Consider the following 25,477-nt stretch of genomic DNA (forward strand, 5'->3'; position numbering starts at 1 on the left):
AGGAGAGGAGAGGAGAGGAGAGGAGAGGAGAGGTGACCTAAATGTCTTGCAAGTATGCAAGTACGACTATAAGGCAATCATTTTAGTTTATAAATAGTGGACAGCCCAGAGCCCATTGAGCATTCCTGCATGGCAGTGGACTGCATGCCAGGATCTCCCCTTGAGTAGGGACACCTCTCAAGGTTACTCCTCAAGGTTGGGAGATTCCTTGAGGCAACACATCCTGGGTAAATGATTAATAGCATGCTAAATTTTGAAATCTTAGCTAAGTGATTTAAGTATTACCTGGCCACTTATAATTCTTTTGACATAAACTATTGACCAAGTCTAGGACTGGGATTGGGTCCAGCTGTACCTAGACTCCTTTCTGAGAAGGACTTTAGAAAGCAAGTTTCCTTTCTGAACCTCATGACTCAATGGGAGGGTCTCCCTGACAGTTTTGTTTGACCCTGTTTTCTATGCAGTAAATAATCAAGTGTACCCTGCCATCCAATCTTGTTAAACTGCTGTTGCATTTACTGTAGAACTTTGTTAAGTCACTCTTTTATATCAATAATGTATGTTGTTGCTTCACTCTTACAAGTGAAGTGCATTACTCCATCCACAACAGATGGGCAGTAATGAAGGAATTCCTTGTTTTGCTTTGCTTGCATGCGCGGCTTTTGCTTTACCTATTAAACTGTCGTTATCTCAACCCATGGGCTTTCTTGCATTTTACTTCTCTGGTTATCTCCCCTATCCCACTGGGTGGAAGTGAGGAAGTGGCTGCGTGGGGCTTAGTTGCTGGCTGGGGCTAAAGCATGACAAGTGAAAAGAAAGCTTTAATAAATGAGTATACTTGGGATATAACAACCAGTACAGGCCACCTTGGAGAAAACCAACAGTAAAACAAGAGCCATGTGTACTACCAGATTGCTAATAATTGCTGTTTATATTTTATTGGTTCTGATTTAATTGTTTACACATTTTAACTTCTTTTTTCTCCCCTTATTAAAACTGTGGCACCAGTGTATATTTTAGTCACAATTCACTTCTGACTTCAGGAAAAGAATTCAGATTCAGACATGCAAATCTCTACACTTATAATTAAGGAAAACTCTTTTGTAAAATGCATGCTCCTGTAAGTCCTGTAAGTGGAGGGGGTGTTCCTGTCAGTGAACTCTCCAATAGGGAATATTTGTCAGGTGGGTAATAAAATTAAGTATTTTGTGTTTTTTTTTTTTTTTTTTTTTTTTCTTAGTCCCCCTTTATGCTTTACATATTTGTTTTGGTTATGCTTTGTCCTCAGACTTTGAACTTGATGTTTTTGATTTTCAGGTTCTGACCGTTATCAATCCAAGTATATCACTGCACTATGTCTGCAACCCTGGAAGCACAACTGGCAGTTAAAAGTAGAAATGGCATGGGCTAATTTAGGCTGACAGAGAAGAAAGTTGTCAGCACAGTTGAGACCAAAGGAAACTTTAGGAATCTATCAATATTAATTCTAGCATGTGGCTGAAAGCTCATTTTAAAATAAAAGAGAAAGAGTATGGAGGATGATTAAAATTATTTGTCATGTTATTGACCAAAAAAAATTTTTGTACAAGTTTCTGTGTTCTGCCCCAGACTTGCTGTTAGAGAGTATTCAAGTCCTCACACTCTGAAGAACCTGAAGTAAACACAAGCTTTTAAAATGTTGCTACGATATTTCTTGACTGCAGAAAGAGTGGAAAACATGTTATTTTATTAATGCTATCAGACATCACAAGCCTTACTTTCCACTTCTTGAAACTTGGTTAGTATGCCCTTTTAAATAAACAAAACAGTTGGTGTTTTATATTGCTGCCTGCCAGAAACTCCATTAGCAACAGGCTTATTGTTGAAATAATGATTGGTCCATTACAGTACTTTGGTAGTAATACAGAAGCATTGTGCTATCTGCCATTTCAAGCATGCATAGAAAAAAAAAAAAAATCTGATGCTATAGTGCTATCTTCTGCTTTCACTGCCTATACTGAAACAATTCTGTGGAAGACAGTTTTATGTAAGCTTCAAAATACCACCTGATACTTCAGTTTAGTGGCCAACATCTTCAAAGTATCCTGGAGACTTACATGCTTCAGAACTCCTGAAAATATCAAATGCCTTGCTTAGGGGATCTGACAAAACACTAAACAAATTAAAACCAGGGACCTAGCGAGCATCAGAGAAGCAACCACAGGTGGTTGAACCCTAAGAACTTTATTAGCTAAAACTTCATCAGTGAAAATTAGGGCACACTGACTTAGCTGCTTCTAAGTCAAAGGTAAACTGTTATCTCTTTGTAAGTAACCCACCAAGAAGTCAACCAAAAAATCTCCCCAGAACCCATGTCAGACTGAATGGGGTTAACACCTAAAGAGATATAGGATTTCTTATGGAATGCAGGAGGGAAATGCATTTGGGGATTGACTGAATCTTATTATGGAATGTTTAGGAGAAGGACCAAAGGCAAGGAAAGAGAGGGAAAAAGGTGTGTCACAGAGGAACAAGTTTAGAAACACAGGGAAAAGAGCATAAAATGAATCAAATGTGTGTACACAGCTACTGGTCAGTTCACTTGAGGGAGAGCCCTGCATCCGGTCAGTGCAGACTGTCCCTTTTGCTTTACAAATCCTAGTCCTAGCTCTCTTCTGTGTGGGTGCCCTGTGTATTCCAAGTGTGTACTAACATTCGCGAACCTCAAGATGGAGAAGCCAGCAAGTAGGAAAGGAGGTCTGAGCACCAGATGCTGAAGTAGGACCATGAAATACCCACAGCAAGATCCAGGTGACAGTAACTGGAAGAGGAGGTACCTAGGGCCAAGTACTAGATAGACTGCATGTCAAAGACTGACTCCTGGAGAAATGTGTACGTGCGCATGCATGTGTGCATGTGTGTGTGTGTTGGAGTGTTAGAGTAGATTTTAGTCCTGAGCATCTGGAGAGGAAGAACAGGACTAGAGCATCTGTGCTGTTTCTGTTTATGTAGATGTCTGTAAAGGTGGTGTTCTCTGCCTGTGTTAACTTTGTGGTAAGCTGTGCTATTGCAGTGTGTGTGAGTGTGTGTTAAGACTGTGCTTGCCCCAACTGCTTGGCTGGACCTGGGGATGTGGAACTGCAACAGATGCAACATTTGGCCGGGGACAGATGATTCTACCTTTGTCCCCAGCCTTATAATAGTTGGCAACCCCTAGGACTTCCCAGCTGTATTACATTGGTTATTATAATTACTACATACACAATATAAGGCTTCACTAAAAAATAATAATAATAATAATAATTTAAAGCATAAATTCCTGTTTTGCAAGTATAAATGCTTGCATTGTGGTATTTAAGATGCTAATTAAAGAAGAGGAATAAATACTAAAAATCATAAAATAATTTCAATTTTCAGTCCTGTTTCGGTATTATTTTGGTTAAATTACAAAAATAGAGGTAACTGGTTATGCTAACAATATGGTTACCTATGGAGACTGGAAGAATATATGCAGGAGATGATAACAAAATGAGAGTTAGCTGTGAAATTGCAAAACAGTAGAAGAGAGAGAACAAAAAGACAGATATGCAAAAGGCAGGAAAGTCTGGAAAATTAAAGATAGTGAAAAACAGTGTAGCAGACATATTCAAGGAACTGCAGCAGGGTAGAAGGCATCAGTCAAAAAAGCCTATGGAACTTTGGGTTTCAAATAATGAATTTCAACAGCTGAAGCTCTGCAAAGAAAAGAAAATGTTTCTCTGTACTGAGCAAAATGTAATGTACAAGATTTTTCAGCTCAATATACAAAATATTCACAAGAAATTGAATTAAAATCAGAGGGCAGCAACTCAGAAAGAAAAAGACATCTATGTTATTAGCCTAACACAATTTTTCATTTATCAGGTTATTCAGAACAGAAAAATTTCCGTAACTCTGTTGTCTAAGATCTATTTCCCATATACATTGTTATTCCCAAGACAATGTTTTCATCACACATGAGGAAAGAAAGGCATTATTACAAAGTTAATAATTTTGACTGCAAAATGTATTCTCTTGTTTATAGGTCACTCTATACATTAGGAGGTAGCGTTCATATCTCATCCTATTTCTAAACTACTCTGATGCATATATGCCAGCTGTATTTTCTGTTATTATGATTGCTATATGCTTCTATATATGTAAGCATTTTTGTATTAGGTCTGGCTGAGCCGCACAGCAGCCCTCACAGTGCTGTGCTTGTTTTGGTAGCTAAAAAGATGTTGATAACACACCAGTGTTTTGGTTACTGTTGAGCAGCGCTCGCACAGCATCAAGGCTGTCTCTCCAACATCCTTCCCTTCCCGCTATCCCCGCCCCCCCCCCCCCCCCCCCCCCCCCCGCTTCCCCAAGTAGGCTGGAGGTAGGCAAGATCTTGGGATAGGACATAGCCAGGAGAGCTGACCCAAAGCAACCAGTGGGATATTCCATACCATATGATGGCTGCTCAATTATAAAAGCTAGGAGAAAGGAGGAGGAAGGGGGGACATTAGTTATTTACATTATTTACAAGAGCATGGAGATTTGGGATATTCAAGGGGATTGTCTGTGGGACTTCGCAAAACTCGGGAGGGAGCAAATAGGGGAAGGGGGTGGGGAGGAGAACAGGCGGGTAGAGTTATATATATATAAGAGGGTCCGGCTGTGTGCAGACCATGGCCGGTCAGCACGCTTGTCTGACCCCGCTTTGTGCCTGATCCTCCCTGCCTGACCTATCTTCTCCTTAAATCCTGTGGCAGCTCTTCCTGTGCCTCCTCACTTGCTGCCCCTTGCAGATGTGAGCGCTCTAGGGACAAGGGGCCAGCTACTGTGGGGGACAAGAGTGGATCTGGCATCAGATACCACATCAGGCAAGGGTGCAGGCTACCTGGGCCACTGGTGTTAGCAGACCGGGGTGAGCAAGGCGAGTAAAGGTCTCTGTGCTGGCAAGGGAAGGGTATGAGTGTCTGTATCTCCCCAAAATCAGGTGTGGAGGGGTCCACATGTGTCAATCACAGCAAACTCCATGCTGGACCTGCCGGTGAGCAGGATATCACAGGTCTGGGCAGAGGCACCAGGCAGGTGGCGGATCAGCTGCTTACACCATCCCTTAGCAGACAATGTGGCCATAGTTGTGTCTTTATTATTGGTTGTGTCTATTATGACTGTCTTTGAAAGTAGTCATTTGGAGGAGTCAGAGCAAAAAACTTAGTTGATGTAAAATATTAATGTGAAGACCTTTAATTCTAGCACTTCAGAGGAATTCATTCAGCCTTTTGTGTTTCTGAAGTAATCTGTTACAAGATTTATTAGATTATATTCCAAATACCATTAAGCATGTACTAGTTTTGGCTGGGATAAAGTTCATTTTCTTCATAGCAGCTACTGTGGGGCTATGTTTTGAATTTGTGCTGGAAACAGTGCTGATAATACAGGGATGTTTTCGTTGTTGCCAAGCAGCACTTCCACAGCACCAAGGCCTTCCCTCACCCCAGCAGTGAGCAGGCTGGGGGGGCACAAGGAGCTGGGAGGGGGCACAGTCAGGACAGCTGATCTCAACTAACCAAAGGAATATCCCATACCATAGGAAGTCTTGCTCAGCATGTAAAGCTGGGGGAAGAAGAAGGAGGTGGGGGGACATTTGGTGTGATGGCATTTGTCTTCCCAACTAACCATTATGCATGATGGAGCCCGGCTTTCCTGGAGATGACTGAACACCTGCTCACTGATGAGAAGTAGCGTATGAATTCCTTGTTTTGCTTTGCTTTGCTTGCATGCATGCCTTTTGTTTTACCTATTAAACTGTCTTTATCTCAGCCTGTGAATTTTCTCACTTAAACCCTTCTGATGAGGTCCCCCATCCCATTGCGTGGGGAGTGAGCAAGCGGTTGCGTGGGGCTTAGTTGCCTACTGGGGTTAAACCACAACAACCATAGTTGATTTCACAAGCTCAAATGCATTACTAAATTTATTTTTTTTTAATTTCCTTCGGTAATTTTAGATATTTTGAAGTTGGTAAGCAGCTTCATTTATTCCAGAAGTCCCAGCAGCCAGAATATTTTTGTAACATTATTCTACTCTTATATATTAGGGGTTTTATGGAGGAACTAATTTCATTTTCTACCCATAAAAAAATCAAAGCAGGAGCCCAGGGACCATTCAAGTTTATTCCAGACCAACTATCAGTAATTTGCCACATTTGCCAAATGCTCTGGCAGCAATTACATCCTAATCTTGCATTCTTTGAGTAAATCCCTTGAATTCTCTGTCTAAGCCTTTCCTGACATGAATCTGTTCAATATCCATACGCAATGAAGGGCAGACGGTTTACCAGTAATTTTATATTGTTTCATAAGGAATTATGAAATTACAATAATTTGCACTGCTACAGTGTCAAGGAAACTTGCTCTCAAATGATAATTTATTCTTGCTAGTTGCTACATAAATGCAACAGGTAAAAGTAGTACTTGTCTCAGAGACTAGAATATTGTTATAAAGCAAAGATGCAGTGGATTGGTACACACTAAACAAACAAAGCAAGGAAACGTTAAGGTCATTGACATAATTTTATTATGCTGGTAGTCAGGTAGCTGTCAAGTTTAAGGGGCATCATAGCAACATAGAACTATTTCATATAAGTAAATTATAGGAGGAACAATGAATGTTTCTTAATGAGAATTATAGTTTAGTAGACTCTTCAAGGCCTCACTATCTCTAGTAACACTAAATGAAAATTTGAGTGATCTGATGAATTATTCCTTACTGAAGTCTTACCATAGCAGCAGAGAAGCATGTCCAAAGCCCTATTTGTTTCCATTGTGGCACAGATTCCAAGACCAGAATTCCACAGATATAATTCCTTCTAACATTTCCTATTCTGACATCTGTTTTTACAAAGAACAGTAACAGGAAATCAGAACATATACCTATCCCATTATGTCCTATTTTATTTACTAGATCAAACAGACTTGAGTGCTTTTTAAGGGCCTCTATTTTCTCCTCAATCTGTTCTTTCTGCAAAGGTTCAGAGATGACTTGACTCCCATAATATGCGTAATATTAATAACTGTAAGTATATTAGTATAAATAATGATCTTGTGCTTAATTATGATTTTTTTCAAGGTACTTACCTTTTCGGGATAAAAATGGAAGGCTTAGAGTGCAAGTTTTTGATTGACTGAGATACAGGCAAGATTCCTATGTTCTCTGTTATCATTTTTTTTTACAAAAGTAGCTTTCTCTCTTATAGCTGCATTCAAAATCCAATAATTTATCTGTACTTTCTGAATTTATTTCAGAAATGAAGCAAGGTGAATACATAGATATCTTGAATCTGGAACAGGAAAGATAAACCAACTTTTTTGAGAGGTTTATATCTGTGTCAATAAAATTAGTGAAAGCATCTTCAAATATTATCGTTGTACTGAAGAACAGAGAAAACTGGGTTGTTTAATTCATGTAGCTATATTTTAAAAACTGATTTATGAGATTTTGTGGGTTTTTTTCTTTTTTTTTTCCCCTCCAATCTGTGCCTCTCTCTTTCTTTAGATTTCCAAAAATCGGATATCACCTTGGACTGTCTTTAATCTCCATGATTGCATGCACATGTTTTAGGATGAGAAGAATGGTTTCCTGGAAGTGATAATTTCTTTCTACTAACTTTTAAGGGAGTGTACAGCGATTAACATACATATATCATGTTTAGCCTCCTATGTCAGAGTTAATGAATCCCATCATTATTTTTTGTGTATATTTTCAAATGACTTTATAGGAGTTTTAAGCATTAGTATATTAAATTATTAATTATAATTTATGTATTCTCTAGTGTTCATGTTCTTTATTGCCATGAACTCTACAATTTTTCTTATGGTTCTCTTATTTTAAAACCTTAAGTAGGCAAAGGATGCATTTTTTACTGCTTGAGAACATATTTATTAGAATATATATAAAAATACTATATTTAGTAGACTTCCCTTCAGTAGACTTCTCTATAATATTTGTTCATCCACCATCTCAAGGAATGAATTGCTCCTCTCCTTTCCAGTCTCGAAAATAACCTCTGTAAAACTCCTTCACTTCTTATGAACCGAAAGGTATGTAAAGCTCACAATATATTTACATTTCATTCCATTAATGTAATTAAAATGTTAATAAAATCTCTCACAAAACAATCTGTCAGAGAAAGAAACATTGATTTAATTTTCATGGTGCACTCTGTAGGCTGCTAATCTTCCATTCTAGCAATAAAGAATATGCATTAGGAGGCTGAAATGCTCGTGGATTTATCCACCCACAAAACCCTCAAACACCTCCTGATGTACATTTTAATAAGCTTTTCTATATGCCCTTTTATTTTGCTTCTTTTATTATAATTCCAAAATTTTGAGGTACAGCCAAATATGCTACTTAGTAGCAATGTTATTGATAACATAAATGCATAAAGAAAATAAATATTGAGCATGAGGCATTATGGTTTGATACTTTTTCCTTCACAGTACAATAAGATGAAGAATTTACCAGACTACTCATGTTGTTTATGTTTGGTTGGTTGGTGTTGGGATGGGTTTTTTTGGTTTGGTTTGGGTCTTTTTTTGTCTTTTGGATTCAAGGTGAATAGTAACTACGTTCTTTATCTTGATGTGGGATTTTCATCTTCTAGTGGCTTTAAAGCTGACCACCTGGCCACATAAAAAGGACAGGAAGTTAAAAAGAAACAGCGTTTGTTTTTAATAAGAAGCTTACCAGGCAAAACAGAGGACAATGATGTGGAAGAAGGAAGAAAGAAAAAAGACAAGGTCACCAGGCAAAGTGAGCGACTTTGTAACACTCACAAAAGTTTCCAGGCTTAAGTGAGGGAAGCAGAGTCAGGTTAACACTTTAGCCTCATGAAAAATAAACAGTTCACTAAAGGGATAAAAATTTAAAAGTCTTGAAAAATGTAAGACAATTTTTTTTCAGTGCAGTTGTATACTTCTTGGGTTTAATCTGTATCTAGTCGTAGCAAAACTAATATCTTTTGATAGGGCTTCTATTCTTGGGATAGGCGCTGTCTTACACATGCAGAAGGCATATTGTAATCACAAACACCTAAATGTGGGAAGTTAGCCTAATGTTTGGGTTGGAGACCTCAGGATAGCTTGTGTCTAAAAGTAGTACCAAATAAGGCCTCTAGAGGTGGTGGCTGGATACTGTTCAGAATTAATATTGGGGGTTTGTTTTACTTTCCTTTTAAATGCACATTTAGGATCAAGATGTTTAAGCCAAACAAAGTAGTCTAATATGCATTCAGCAAAAGGCTGTGACAAATAGGGAAATTTTTGGCTGCCTGGGTTCAGAGATGGGATGTTAGGATTGTCTTTCAACATTTCTAGGAACCATACTGAAAAAAGTAAGATCTTGCCTTATAAGCTTTGCTTTAGTGATAGATTTAGCCTATCACAGATGGAAAAAAAAAAAAAAAACCCACAATAAACCAATCAACCAACCAACAAACAAACAAAAAATAATTCAAAAACCCCAGCACAAATTGGAGGATTCTTATGACAAAAATACTGCTTTTAAAGATTGCATTTTTAACCTAATTTCTTAAAGCAATTAAGGTTTCTTTCTGCTTATTTTGGTGCTTGAGCAGTTAATCTCTGTAGCAATAATAAAATAATGTAGACTATTTGAAAAAAGATGGTCACTTAACCCTGTACCATGACATTCTATTTGAACTTTTGTGATTCAGTGCCTACACATTTTTCATTGTAAAACTTGGGTACATAGAACAGCTACTCAAAGACAAATACTGTCTTTGTAAGCATACATAATCCTTTCTATGTAAATGTTATGCAGTACTCTTACTATTCTTAGCTTATTTCTTCAGGGAAGTGTGGTAAGACCCAATGAAGCGTGGACTGCTTTAACAGCATGGATTTGAAAAGCTTCACATTTCTGACTCTCTAGGTATAACTGAAATAGCACTTCAGAAAAAAATAACCAGAGTTTTTGATTTTCTATGTTACCATTGTTTTCATATGTATATTCCAGCATGCTACCATTTTTTCTTCACCTTGAGAGAATGCCAAAAAAACAAAGTAAAGGCTTTTCCACCAATGATTGTCATCAGAAATTTCTCAAAGGAATCTAAGTGAAAAAAAAAAAAAATATATAGACATACCACCCAAATTTGCAAGTGAGTCCTGCACAAGAGGTGTCTTTTCTGTAACTTTAGAAGGCATAACAAACCTGATATATTTTAGAGCTGTTGGCAAGTTACATGCTGGGTCCAGCATTTCCATATTTGCTGTTTATTCAGCTCTGCAAGAGATCTTTTCACACCCAAAACAAATTATCCTTAAAAACATGACAAAGGGTTGATTTATTGACTACTTGCTTTTCTACTTTTTCCTTTAAGCCTTTTTACAGAAATTTGCTGGGACTTGCCACCCTTATTCATAACTTATTTAGTACAACCTTCAGTACAATAGAGATGGTTAGAAAATATTTGAACCCCATCCAATCGAAAATGGAAATGGAAATAGAAAACTCACATTAAAAAAAAATATTTTCTATTTCTATTCTATTTTCCTTTCCAGTGACTGAAGACTGAAATTCCTTGGCCAAGAATGCCTGAACTCCAAATCACAGATCAGGTAGGTTGGAAGGGAGAGGTCGCCAAGTACCTCCCTTGATTGCTGTGATTGCTAAACTTCAAAGATAGATGGTAGCTCTCTAGCGCCATTATCCAAACCACCCAGCACCTTGAGTGTCCTACTTCAGGTCCCATGGACTTTTATATGGCTTATGGCTTGTGATGTATGACTTGTAATTGCATAAGTACTCCTTACCCATGTCTTCCTCCACAATGGATTGCTAATTTGCTTCATTAATGTCTTACTTCTTGTCCTAGTTTCAGCTGGGATAGAGTTAGTTTTCCTTTTAGTAGCTGGTGCAGTGCTGTGATTTGGATTTGGTGTAAGAACAATGTTGATAGGACACTGATGGTTTTAGTTGTTGCTGGGTGATGTTCATACTAAGTCAAGGACTTTTCAGTTTCTTGGGCCCTGCCAGTGAGAGGGCTGGAGGGGCACAGGAAACTGGGAGGTGACACAGCCAGGACAGGTGACCCAAACCGTCCAAAGGGATAATCCATATCATGTGATGTCATGCTGAGTATATAAACTCAGAAGAAGGAAGAGAGGGACATCTGGCATTATGGCATTTGTCTTTCCAAGTCACTGTTACACGTGCTGGAGCCTGTCTTTCCTGGAGATGGCTGAACATCTGCCTGCCCATGGGAAGTGGTGAATGAATTCCTTGTTTTGCTTTGCTTGCATGCGTGGCTTTTGCTTTACCTATTAAACCATTCTTATCTCAGCCCTCAAGTTTTACATTCCCTTCTGATCCTCCTTCCTGTCCCCCTGCGTGAGGGAGAGTGAGCAAGTGGCTTGGTTGCTGACCAGGGTTAAACCATGACATATCTACATGTATTTATAGAGCTTATATATACGTACAGGATGAAATAAGTTTCTATGACTGACTGCAACTCACTCTTTTGAGCGTCATGTTTGCTGAATTAGGAATCATTAACTCTTTTTGATTAAGCTGACAGAGGAAGACTGAATATTCTTAATAACCTGGTATGCTAAACCATGACAGATCAATAATTTTCAGGTTTGCCTGTTCCGGCAGTGAGGGTATCAATTTCTATTTGGAAATCCACACTTTGGTCTTCTTACCCTTCTTTATGTGTTTTAGAACCTTATGAAGACTTGGTGACTATTTATAAAGTGACAAATGCTCATTCTCTAATATTGGATGCGTTTGTTTTGGTAATTTGCCTACCTTATTATATTCAGCAGGCTCTGAGTCTTAGAAAATGTTATTTCACACTATTAACATTTAAAAAAAAAATACTTACTCATTAATGTAATAAATGGACAATGCCAAAATACATGAAAGGAAAATTAAACTGAATTGCTTATATTGCTCCATTTCTTTTTAGCAAAATAATGGTTGTTTTGGTCATAATTTTCAGTTGAGAAAATCAGAAGACATAGCTGTTTATAGACAAAGTGGTTTTGACTTTCAATTATGAAAGTGAAAGGAATTTTTATTTGCTAGAGGATATTTTTCTTAATTAAGCATGTCCAGTAATTAATGATTACTCTTTAAAGGGCTAATCTTTGAGAATATTCATTATCCATTGCTACCAATCTTTGCTTTTAGTTATCTTAGCTTTTGGGGGTTTGTATTGGGGTTTCATGGAAAAATTTTACTAGAAAGGGGGTTACAGGAGCGGCTTCTTTGACAAACTGCTAGAAGCTTCCCCAGTGTCCAACAGAGTCAACACCAGCAGGTTTCAAGACAAACCCACCGCTGGCCAAGGCCGAGTCCATCAGCAACAATGATAGCTGTTCTGGGACATCATACTTAAAAAGGGGGAAAAAGCCACCTGCACAACGGCAACTTCAGCTGGAGAGAGGAGTGAGAATACGTGAGAGGAACAGCCCTGCAGCCCCCCAGGTCAGTGCAGGAGGGGCAGGAGGGGCTCCAGGCGCTGGAGCAGAGATTCCCCCCCAGCCCATGGTGAAGCCCACGGTGAGGCAGGCTGTGCCACTCAGCCCATGGAGGTTAATGGTGGAGCGGATACCCACCTGCAGCCCATGGAGGACCCTACACCAGGGCAGGCAGATACCTGGAGTCTGGGACACTGTGGGAAGCCTGCACTGGAGCAGGCTCCTGGCAGGACCTGTGGATCCATGGAGACAAGATTTCATGATGGAGCAGGTTTGTTGTGTCCCCTGTGGGGGACCCATGCTGCAGCAGTGTGTTCCTGAAGGACTGCATCCCATGGAAGGAACTCACACTATCGAGGACTGTCCTTGTGCGAGGTACCCCATGCTGGAGCAAAGAGAGAGTGTGAGGAGCCTCCCCCTCAGGAGGAAGGAGCTGTAGAGACAATATGTGATGAACTGACTGCAACCCTCCACCCTGTCTTCCTATGCCATTGATGGGGGAGGATGCAGAAAAAAAATGGGAGTGAAGCTGAACCTGGGAATAAGGAAAGGATAGGGGAAGGTGTTTTAAGGTTTAGGTTTTATTTGTTATTACCATACTCCAAATTGATTGGTAATAAATTTAATTTTCCCCAAGTCGAGTGTGTTTTGCCCATGAGAGTAATTGCTGAATGACCTCTCCCTTCCTTATCTCAACCCACGAGCCTTAATTCTGTTTTCTCTCCCCTGTCCAGCTGAGGAGGGGAGTGACAGAGTGGCTTTGGTAGGCACCTGGCATCTAGCCAGGGTCAACCCACCAGGGACTGCATGCCCTTCAACTTTAGCTTCTCCGCATTTTCCCCAAGAGCCTTTCTGTAGTTATATATTATTCTTCTTCAGCCCTTTATGTCACCTAGCATCGATTCTATACTTTTTTTCATTTAGGAAATGATGGGTCTATAAAGAACTACTGGGTTCTGTGGATACACAGTGTAAAAGGTAAGTGGCTTTTTGGTTGTATTTTAGGTTTTTCGGGGGAGGCGTGGTTTATTTGTTTTAGATTTTTCCCTCAAAACTAAACATGTACTGGGTTTTGTGTTGTTTTTTTGAAAAATGTTCTTTCACTGTGTCTCTAACACTGGTAGCACCCCCATTTCATAGAATCATAGAATGGTTTGGGTTGCAAAAGTCCTTAAAGATCATCTAATTCCAACCCCTCTATCATGGGCAGGGACACCTTCCACTAGACCAGGTCTCTCAAAGCTCCATCCAACCTGGCTTTGAACACTTCCAGGGATGGGGCATCCACAACTTCTCTAGGTAACCTGTTCTAGTGCCTCACCACCCTCACAGTAAAGAATTTCTTCTAATATCTTCCTAAATCTACCTCTTTCAGTTTTAAACCCTTGTCCCTTGCCCTGTCACTATGAGTCCTGGTAAAATGTCTGTCTTCACCTTTCTTGTAGGCCCCTTCAAGTATTGAAAGGCTGCAATAAGGTCTACCCAGAGCCTTCTCTTCCTCTGGTTGAACAACCCCAACTCTCTCAGCCTTTCTTCAGAGGAGAGGTGTTCCAGCCTTCTGGTCATCTTCATGGCCCTCCCCTGGACCCACTCTAACAGGTCCATGTCTTTCTTTTGCTGGGGGCCCCAGAGCTGGATGCGGTACTCCAGGTGTGGTCTCACCAGAGTGGAGCAGAGGGGTGGAATCAACTCCCTTGACCTGATGGCCACACTTCTTTTGATGCATCCTAAGATTCAGTTGGCTTTCTGGGCTTCAAGCACATGTTGCCAGGCCATGTTGAGCTTTTTGTCCACTAGCTCTCTCAAGTTTTCTCCTCAGGGTTGCTCTCATACCATTCTCTTCCCAGCCTGTACTGTTATTGGGGGTTGTCCCAACCATGGTAGAGGACTTTGCTCTTGAGCACTGGCCCACCCCTTAAGCTGTCAAGTTCCCTCTGGACAGCATCCTTTACCTCCAGTGTGTCAACTGCACCACTCAGCTCGGTGTTGTCAGCAAACTTGCTGAGGGTGTGCTCCATCCCACTGTCCATGTTTCTGACAAAAATGTTGAACAACACCAGTCCAAGTATGGACCCCTGAAGAATGCCACTTGTCACTGGTCTCCACTTGGACATTGCATCTCTCTGAGTGTGGCCATCCAGCCATTACCTTATCTGCCAAGCAGTTTGCCCATCAAATCGATGTCTCTCCAGTTTAGAGACAAGTCATGTCATGTGGGACAGTGTCAAAAACCTTGCACAAGTCCAGGTAGATGAGTGTCGGTCACCATTCCCTCATCCACCAATGCTGTAACCCCATCATAGAAGACCATCAAATTTGTCGGGCACAATTTGCCCTTTAGTGTTGGCTGTCATCAATCACCTCCTTATTTTCCATGTGCCTTTAGCATAGTTTCCAGGAGGCTGTGCTTCATGATCTTGCTGGGCACAAAGGTGAGGCTGACCAGTCTTTGTTTGAAGTTTTTTAAAAAGACAGTTATTAGCCTAAGAAATGAACCTCAGATATGTTTATCCTAAACTGGTTAAATTGCTTTTGAATCTCTTTGTTCTTGTGGTACTTTTTTTCTTTTGTCTTTGGTTATTACTCACAGTTTTATTCTTTAACTGAGCTTTGAAATCATTTGCTTAGGAAGATGTCATTTTACTTTTTCTTTTTGTGGTTTACCACAGACATGATTTATACTTCACTTGCTCTGATAATAGAAAGAAAGCCTTCACATTACCAGTATTGCATTATTTTTCTTGGGAAAAGAAATGTCATGACTGCCTGTCAGCACACCCCCAGGAAACAGACTAACTTTTATACCTCTCTTAAGGTTAGCAACGCTGTGGATCTGCGAGAATTATTAATAAACTTACAATTGGCTTTAAAACTACGAAGTGCTGTATATATCACAGCTCACCATCACTGTACCCATGGGAACAGGTTGGTGATCTGGAGAAAATGGCTACCCATCTCAAAAAATAATAATCGAGGAAAAAAGAAAAGCCTTCTAGTCAAAATTCATGAAGTTACTGTTTTCTGAAACGAAATTATTTTGTCTACTGTATATTTCTATGACAAGTGTTCATTTAAAATCTAAAAAGAACAAGCAAAACTTTTGGAGATAATTGCAATTAGTGTGAATGTATTTTTCACATTTCCAGATATCAGGTCATTGTGGGTGAGTTGGACTGAAGCTGGGTGATATAAACTGACCGTAGGCTAGGAAATCATTGTCTGGAAAGGACCTGAATTCAGAAGGCATTTTTATTTAGTAAAACACTGTGACTCATTCCTATGAATTCGTGCTTTGCTAAACTCAAACGGTCTGAGAATTTGCCCAGTGGTTTCCCTAATCTGTGTTCCAGTAAATTTCACTTTCCAAATGCTAATAAACTGCAACATCCCAGTATTACAGATTAGCTTAAGGTGCTAAGGTATGAAGGACTCTATACCAAAAGATCATTAGTCTGTTTATATTTGGAAAGTAGGCATTGGTATGCAATTCTCTAGATTCATATCTCAATATGTCTCGTGTGACAAAGCCTAAATATTCCATGCAAGAAAGAGAAGAAAAAAAAAAAAAAAAAAAGAGGAAAAAATAAACCAGAAAAAAAAGGAAAAAAAGAAAAAAAAGACCACTCTTCACCCCAAAACCCTGATTCAGAAATTTTGCTGATATCTGGAGTCTTCATACAGCATAAAGATATCTAAAGTTACTAGCATGCTATTTTTTTTCCTTGCTCCTATATAAAGCATTGCATAATGCATCAACTTTTTTACAGACTCCTAGAAGATAATTATGTGTTTTTCCTATAATACAGATATATAAAAGAAAAATCAATTGAAATACAACCTTCAACAATTGTATCCTGGCAGAGCTATTTTGTGAAGATCAATATGTTGCTTTTCCTTGATAATTTTGAAACTGGATAGATTCAGACTTGAAATACAGTGAAGATTTTTTTTTTAAATGACAGCTGTTTACCAGGGCAGTTATACATTGCCAGTGTTGCATTATCAGATTTTGTGGTGAACCCTCTATCAATGGTAATTTAATATCATGAATAAATATTTTTCTGACAGAGCCTTACTGAAGGGAGATTTGATTCAGGGAAGTCTTTTTGCTTTTGTTTTATAGATCAGATGATCACAGTAAACACAGATAAATTACATATCAACAGATAAGAAAATACATGCAATCATATCTCAGAATACAGAGCATATTCCATTGGCAGAGTCAATGAAAGTCTTGTTCCAAGATATATAAAGTAAATAGATATTATTATTTTTTTAGAGGATTTGGTTTTAATTATTTAATTATTGCAATAATTTAGGTGAGACAAAAGGTATGCAAATGAAAAAAACCCACAAACCTCATTCTTTGTTAAAAATCGGTCTATCTCCAACCTTTCATAAAAACATCTGTGTGTTATATCCAGTGGAAGGTGGCATTAAATAAAAGTAATGATAAAAATGGGGTCAGTGCATCCGTATCAAAGTGCAAATCTTCACATAATGACTACAGCAACACATCATTATAATTTTAGGCATAGAGTATTCAGAGTTCCCCAAAGTAATCAGAAATTACTGTGTAAAAGTGTAATTGACTGTGCCATATCTTTAAAAAGATATTAGTATGACTCTTTAATAAAATCTATGTAAATTTTATTGCAGGAACATGCTAAGCTGTGTGTTGTGATTTGGAAAATGTAATCATAATCTATAAAACAAAATGCATGACCACTAATAATTCTTGTAAGAAATTATCAGTAAAGCAAAATGAGGTATTGTTTGAACCTGAAAAGAAATAATTCTGCATCTAGAAAGCTGTGTTTTTCAAGTGTTTGTTTTCCTGTTTAAAATGCAAACAATCAATGAGATTTACCCTTTTTCAGAACTTCTTAAAGAACTAATTTTATAAATGACCTCTGACAAAGAGGATAATGTAAAAAGCTATTACTTGCCACAGTTCGCAGGCAGATATTCTTCTGCCAAGCCACAATTTAAAAGTAAAAAAAGAAATCATAGGAAACATTTTTGTAAGACACTAGTGGCAGTAGCCAGCTCCCACTTGTGCATTTGAAAAAATTTTTTCCATCCATCTTCCACTTAAGTCATTGATGCATCTATATTTTTACTATTTCTAATATAAGGATATAATTTCATGTGAGACAGACATGTGCCCTAATGGCCTAATCATACATACATAGCCTCTCATCAGTGACTGATGTAAGGACCAATTGCACTGTGGTCGTGTCTGATTCAGAGCTATGGGGAGGAGCTGATTCCAGCTGCATCTCAGAAATGTCACAGAACAGATGCTTTTCTGATATTTTTTTATTTTTTTTACATGTTGGGCTCAAAAGTTTTATGAATACTGCTTATGTGTTTTGGGGCCATATAATTATCTACAAGATCTGGCTAATGAGATGTTATCACTGAAAGGGAAATTCAACTCTGCATTATGAACATTTATCATAAACTCTGGATTTGTTCCAAAGCTTGCTGTGGTTGGTGGAAGATTTTTAGTTTATAACAGTTAGCCTTGGACAAAGCCTTCCTCTGTACTAATAGCTCTCCTAAAAAGAGCAAGAAATTCAAACACTTTTCTAAACTAAACTATATTTTGGAACTATGAACTGAGTTCTGTTGTCACAGAATAATCTAATTTTTCTTCTTTTCTGTTGCATGAGAAGGTTTCTGTCTACCTTTCCCTTTACCCGATAAATATGAGCTTTGCTCTGTAAGAATTCGGTTGTATTTCCTGTATTTCTATTTTCATGCCTTACACAAGGAAGTTGGTCCCCCTCTGTACACTATATACAGTACTAGTTTGGATACAAAATAAAGAAGTCATCTCTACCTGGGCATGTGATCTCTGATGAGTTGACCCTGGCTGGATGCCAGGTGCACACCAAAGCCACTCTGTCACTCCCCTCCTCAGCTGGACAGGGGAGAGAAAATGTAACGAAAGGCTCGTGGGTCAGGATAACAACAGAGAGGGGTCATTCAGCAATTACCATCACGGCTAAAATAGATTTGGATTGAGGGAAATTAATTTATTAGCAGTAAAATTGGAGTAGGATAACGAGAAATAAAACCTAAATATTTAAACACCTTCCCTCACCCCTCCCTTATTGCCAGGCTCATCTCTATTCCTGATTTTTCTAACTTCTCCCTCCAAAGCGGCACAGAGGGACAGGGAATGGGGGTTACAGTGGATTCACCCAATGTTGAGTGCCACTCCTTCCTCCTAAGGGTAAGGGCTCCTCACACTCTTCCCCTGCTCCAGGCTGGGGTCCCTCATGGGTGACAGTCTTCCATGAACTTCTCCACCATGAGTCCTTCCTTTTTCGTTAACTGCTCCACTGTGGGTCCTTCCACAGTGTGCAGTCCATCAGGAACAGACTGCTACAGTGTGGGTAGGTCCCTTCCAAGGGATACAGTCCTTCAGGAACACACTGCTGCAGCATGGGTCCCCCACAGGGGACACAAGTCCTACCAGCAAACCTGCTCCATCATGAAATCTTGTCTCCATGGATCCACAGGTCCTGCCAGGAGCCTGCTCCAGTGCAGGCTTCCCACAGTGTCCCAGACTCCAGGCATCTGCCTGCCCTGGTGTAGGGTCCTCCATGGGCTGCAGGTGGGTATCTGCTCCACCATTAACCTCCATGGGCTGAGTGGCACAGCCTGCCTCACCGTGGGCTTCACCATGGGCTGGGGGGGAATCTCTGCTCCAGTGCCTGGAGCCCCTCCTGCCCCTCCTGCACTGACCTGGGGGGCTGCAGGGCTGTTCCTCTCACGTATTCTCACTCCTCTCTCCAGCTGAAGTTGCCATTGTGCAGGTGGCTTTTTCCCCCTTTTTAAGTATGATGTCCCAGAAGTGCTATCACTGTTGCTGATGGACTCGGCCTTGGCCAGCGGTGGGTCTGTCTTGGAACCTGCTGATGTTGACTCTGTTGGACACTGGGGAAGCTTCTAGCAGCTTGTCAGAGAAGCCGCTCCTGTAGCCCCCTCACTACCAAAATCCTGCCACGCACAGAATATTTGTCTCAATGGGGAACAGTAGAACTAAGGATACACATTTTTTATGAACTTGCCTTCTCTTTCACAATAAAATAACTGCAAATCCTACCAACTTGCATGAGTATGTTGGACATGTAAATCAAGTCAAATAAATATACAATGTAGTGTAGTGTAGTGTGGTTTGATATGGTATGGTATAGTGTTTTTTGTACAAATACTATTACTAGACTCCTAAAAACAAAATCAGACACACCAGACCAAAATTTCAGCTCAGCCTACTCCAAAACTAAGCCTGATTCAGAGAGTTATCCTCAAAGGATACAGTTATTGAACTATGACCAGCACATCTCTGACATAGAATTGAAGCGCACTACCAACAGAAGTAAATTATATCAACTCCAAATACTTGCACACTGATCTAAAATCAGTACCTCAGATTATTAAAAGCTATCTGCCTGCTTGGAGATATTTGTACAAATCTGAGTTAATTTTTTTGTTAAACAGTCACCAAATCTCATTCTGTGTGGAGTAAGTCTTAAGTTTTCCAAGACAAAAGGCCATTAAATTGACAAAAGCAACAGAAACCATGTGTTATTCAGAAACATATTCCTTATGGTTAGTAATAGAAATCTGTAAGATACCTAACTTTTCCCAGCAGAAACTGTGAAGGCGTATTTTAAAATAGCACATAGTAAATTACAGTGGTTTGAAAAATCACCTAACGAACTGTCTAGACCCTCTAAAACTAGTGAATACCCAACCTTTTTTCAAGAAAATAATAGAAAGCCACTGTTAAGCTGTCTTTCTTTCTTCCCTCATGTGCTATATGACCCCCAAAGAAGCTTCTCTTTGTGTCAGAGAAAGCAGAGCGTATTGCTGACAGTGGATAATGATCTCATTTAAATCACCTACAGGAAGAGTACGTTAGTATTTCTGAAGCAGTCAACAGTAGTCAGTATCATGAACAAATCATTTCATAGAAGGGGTAAGTACTACTCTTTAATTAATATGTTGAATAAATATCTCTTCTGATTACTGCTTTTGCTATGACAGTAGGGATGAGTTGCTTCCCCTCCAATGTAATTTCTTCTTCTTACAGTGGAGACTCGTCAGTTCCTGCTGTACTGTACTCTCCTCACAGGCGAGCAACAAGCGCTAGGTTGCTCTGTAGCCAGGATATCGCTATCAGTTAGTAATCTTCACTGGAGGCTGAAATCAGCAAATGAAAGATAATCAATGAGAAAGTTTTAATCCAAAGAGGGGGACAGCAGTGATTGATTCTAGTGGTACGACAAACCTTGAAATCTGTTGTTAATGACTAATCTGCAGTACTTTTTGAGGAATACTGCAATCACAGAGAGCTTCTGGATTTCTCAGCTTTTGGACAGTATGGGGTATCAAAATTACCTTCTTTCACCAGTGTTTACTGGAAACGCTATTTATCTTTCTGTTGTTTAATGACAGGGTGTCTGCTTCCTAATGATTTCCTTGCTGAGCTATTGCAAGTCTTTGTACTTTATGTATGAGCACAAAGTTACTTAAAACTCTCTATTGATTAGTGGCCCTGGTTTCCTTCGAGAGTTGCATTTTACAAAAATGAAAATATTAACCGTAACATTTTAGTGAAAAAGAGACAAGTCCCAGAAGTCATGATTGTTAGAACAGAATCTAAAATATACGTAATAATTCTTCCCAGACTACAGCAACAGCAGCAAAAGAAGCTCAAAACAGAAATATACACTGAATGGGGAAAAAAAAAAAAAAAAAAGAAAAAAGAAAAAGAGAGAAGGAAGAATCCATCTCAATAACTTTTTGGAGTAGGGACAACTATAGTTCATTTGTTCAGCTGTATCTAAATTTAAAGTTCCTTTTTATAAGGCACTCAAATATGATAGTGATGTTCACTTGAAAAGAACTCATGTAGACAGATCTGAACTTTTCTTGAAGTGGAAATGATTGATGATGGTTGCTATTACATGAAGAATGGGGAAGTGGCTGTGAATGCTGTTTTATTGACAGTGCTTGAACCTTGACTGATCTCAGAGGAAAAACAATGGATATGTAATGTCACTTCATCACACAAGGAGCTTTCAAGACACTTCATAAATTATTTGTAATGATGTTTTACCATATTATTTAAGATACTACTTTACTATTATTTATTTTTTGTATTCTAGTGCAGAAAAATTAATTAAGCATTGATTAACTATTCATGTTTATTGCTTAGAAAACTAATGCCTTTTGAGAATAAATACCACATATTATTATTTTAATATGTACTTAAGAGACTAAATTTTTGATGTGTGCTTTGCAACAATGATTGCTACCAGGACTCAATTGCTTTTTACACAAAAGCCCTTTGATACAATTCTGACAACACAAAAAATGGATTAAAGTGAAAATTAATGTCTTCTTAGATGAAGATATTACCTCACCAGAGGTACAAATGTTACTGCAATTGAAAAAAAAGATAATTGTTTTATTAAGATGGCCATGCTGGTTTTTGCAGTACTATTTCAGCTATCAGTCATGACTGAAAAAAATTATTAGAAAGTTACAGAAGCCATTTTTTAGGCAAAAACTAGGCTTTACAAAAATAAGTAGCATATCTTGGACTACTGACACAGTCATGTCCTAAGTTTATTCCCTCCACCCATGCTAAGCTTCATTTGGATCAAATGCTAAGCTGTTTAACTTACTCTTAAAACCTTTCAAAGGTCAGTTTGATTTTGATTTGGCTTTTTTCTGTGTGTATGTCTTAATTTGTCTTTAGTCCATGTGGACTTCAGCTGTCAGAAGCTTATCTACAACCAAGTCAGCTATCCATGAACCAAAGGGTGGAGCAGATGACCGTAGAGGAGGTGACCTTCTCAATGCTCTTTTACTAAATCATCTTCACTCACAAGCCAGACTCTTAACTGCATGTAAAACACTGGACATACAACATCAGTTCCTGCTCCATATCATAAACACAGCATCTTGCACTTCTTTATTAGTATTCCTAATATAGTCACTGCACCTAAATGTTAATCTACAGAAGGATAACTTATTTTGATTAGTTATCTTAGAATTTTTAATGTTATTAGCTACTTTTACTTTAGCCAGTCAGAGTTAATTTTGATGAGAAAATCTAGGATTTTGTCACAAAGTCTTTTTCCTTGCTTACTAATTCCTTTCACGAAGGGGCATTAATCCCCAGTTATTTCAGGGAACTTTTTTTCTGGTGGACTTTTTTATTGAATAAGATATTTGCTTTGATTTTAAATACAGTTTTTAGAAGTTTTTAATCTTTTGATGTCACTGAGATTTAATCTGCAGACAAGAATGCTTCAGTTTAAATTAATTTAATATTTTTTAAAGCTGTATATATAGATCCCAATTTTATTCCTTCCCATCTAATCTCTGGCACAGTTTTAGCTCATGCCAATGAGCTCTCTCCCAGACACTACCTGAGCATAGTTTGGAGGTTATGGGCCAAATGCCATGCTTACTAGGTAGTATGGATGACACCACCTCTTTTTTTCATGATTAGGGAGCATGGTGAGAGGGAGAATGTAGTGCATTTTATGAAAACAGGTGACTGTCTCATTTTTAGTAATGTAAGTGTAACCTATAGAAGAAATTAGGGATTAACACTGGTGAATTTAGATAAAAGATTCTTAACCTTATTTTGACCTTGAAACAAGACTGTGTTCTAGACAGTGTCTGTTTTTACAGTGTGTGAAATGTAGTGTTCTTCCCTCATTTTCACTCAGCCTTTTCTATTGATGTTTGCTCAGTTACAGTGTTCAGGTTTTAGGGTTGGGTTTTTTTTGCAGGTATTTGGTTTGGTTTGGTTTGGGTGGTTTTGTTTTGTTTTGTTTTTTCCTTCTTGTCTTCTATGAATTCAGTCTGAGATTAGAAAATCGGTCTATTCTGTCTCTTTTTTCCTGGACACTCATCATCTATAATAAGGATTCTTGAATCAAAATCAAATATAATACCAACAAAAATAATATCAACGTGAAAGAGAGTAAAATCCAACATCTTCTATAGCTGAAATAGTACTGTAGTGTTAGCTATTGTAAACCCTGCTTTAGACAGGAAAGTAGCCATGACTTACACAAAGAATAGCCAACATTAAATAATGAGCTCCACACTGACAGCCACTTTTCTGACTATAACCACAGCTTTCAGCAGTCCATTCTAACATTTATTCCGATGGAAAATTTACCTAGCAGATTGAAATAATAAGGCAAGAACATCTATCTTATTCTGAGTATACCACTTGCAGTGCCACCAGCATTCGTGTTAAAGTGATAACAGAATTCTGCCTCTGATAACATTTAATTGGATTTCACAATACATAAATATCCCAGAGGCAGGAAAGATTCCGCGAGGGTCACAGACATAGGTATAGGTGATCAACAACCACCAACATATTTATGAACACCTGTTTGAATAGGCTGCAGGTTTTACTTTTGTACTTTCCTGTCCCTGCTGTAGTCCCTGGGTAGTACTAGTACCTGAGACTAAAGCAGCTGAGCAGTTAATCTCAGGTGTCCCAGAAAGTATGATGAGAAAGAAATTAGGTGGATAACAAAATTACAGCAGTTTCTGTTTATAACCCCTTTTCTGGGTATTACATGACAGGGATAACACCTGACACAGCCTTTCCCCCTCAATATGAATGATCCTAAAGAGACACAGTTTTGGCATTTTTGATCTATTAACCCAGAGTTAGAATGATGACAATGGAAGTGCAGCACCATATCACATAGTTCAAAGCAGGACACATGGTCGTTGCCGCAGTTGGATTTCTCAATAGACAATTTCTGTTCCTGAGCAACAGCTAGAATCACAGCTTCTACATTGTGCCCTGTATTCTGTGAAATCTATTTCTTTTCCAGCTTGAATACCCACTAAGGGTTAGAAGACTGCAGTTTAAAATTAATTGTGTATTAAGAAGTTTTCATGCTCTCAGCTTTCTAAAACACTGCAGGTTTGAAAGGAAATAATTCAGTGTTATAAGTGGGTTTATGCCTCATTATGTATACAGAGTGGTGTTAGAGTGCTCACCTGAAATACAGGTGCTTGTTTAAACTGTCCGTTTTAAGGTGTCTTGGTATGTGAGTCCTGATACATATTGAATAGCTACTTTTTTTGGAACGTCACCCACAAATTAGGAAAGAGTTTATGATGCTGATCTTAACTGAACAGCTTTCAAGTCCCAATTTATAGGATCATAGAATCATAGAATTATTTAGGTTGACTTCATCAAGTCCAACCATTAACCTAGGACTGCCAAATACATCACTAAACCATGTCTCTAATCACCATATTTATGAATTTTTAAAACACCTTCAAGGATGGTGATTCTATCACTTCCCTGGACAACCTGTTATAATGCTTGACCACACTTTTTCCTAACAGCCAGACTAACTACCCCCTGGAGTAGCTTGAGGCCATTTTGTCTTGTCCTGTCAGTTGTTATCTGGGAGAAGAGACCGACCCTCACCTGCCTACAGTCTCCTATCAGGTAATCATAGAGAGCAATAATTTCCCCCCTGTCTCCTTTTCTCCAGACTAGTTCCAGACAATCCTCATAAGACTTGTGCTCCAGACCCTTCACCAGCTTCACTAACCTCCTCTGGGCATGGTCCAGCACCTCTACGTCCCTCTTGAAGTGAGGGCCCAAAACTGAACACAGTGTTTGAGGTACAGTTATAAATATGTCATTTGTAACCCAAGTGCCAGGAAGATTTCTAAATAAACCCTTTGCATTTTGGGTTTATTAACAAAATTTAAAAATGTGTAGTCAAAAATGCATTTTAGTGACTTACAGAGCTGAGTTTTAACTAGAGATTATGTTTAAAATAATAATTTTTAACTCAAATTCTTCTGTGGGTTTTAGCACAAGGTTTTGTTCTGGTTTCAGCTGGGATAGAGTTAATTTTCTTATTAGTAGCTGGTGTAGTGCTGTGTTTTGG

At 38.7% G+C, this 25,477-nt stretch overlaps 1 long non-coding RNA gene across 1 annotated transcript in view; it reads left to right on the forward strand.

Annotated features, from left to right (window-relative positions):
* The window catches only part of LOC308059782, a 58,826-nt gene that overhangs the window by 13,444 nt on the left and 19,905 nt on the right, over nucleotides 1-25,477 (forward strand). The window contains exon 2 of the long non-coding RNA XR_013926400.1: nucleotides 1-25,477. This exon is cut by the window's right edge and continues 19,905 nt beyond it. This is a non-coding gene — a long non-coding RNA (uncharacterized lncRNA).

Source organism: Falco punctatus, assembly GCF_963210335.1.
Source record: "Falco punctatus genome assembly, chromosome: 2".
Lineage (NCBI taxonomy): Eukaryota > Metazoa > Chordata > Aves > Falconiformes > Falconidae > Falco > Falco punctatus.